This window comes from Gekko japonicus, unplaced genomic scaffold (assembly GCF_001447785.1).
Source record: "Gekko japonicus isolate JY-2015 unplaced genomic scaffold, Gekko_japonicus_V1.1 scaffold939, whole genome shotgun sequence".
NCBI lineage: Eukaryota > Metazoa > Chordata > Lepidosauria > Squamata > Gekkonidae > Gekko > Gekko japonicus.
The window spans coordinates 392,334-392,597 of record NW_015174301.1 but is presented as its reverse complement, the minus strand read 5'-3'; positions in this window follow the sequence as shown (position 1 = coordinate 392,597).

The following is a 264-nucleotide window of genomic DNA, read 5'->3' as shown; positions in this document are numbered from 1 at the left end:
CCCTCCCACCCACAAAGTCTCCAGGTATTTCCCAAACCCGGACCTGGCAAACCCAATTGGGGGGTTGGAAAGGGAAAGGAAGCCGAAGAAACGGCGCCGCAGCGCAGCACATTCGGAACGGGGCGGTGTGTGCGTGTGTGCGTGAGAGCGAGCCCGGGGATTCTTTGTGCGCGCGCATCCTCCTCCTCCCTCCCTCCCTCCCTCCTTCCCAGCGTGCGGCGGCCACGCCCCCTTCCTCCCCGTCGCCTCGCCGCAGCCTGCCCC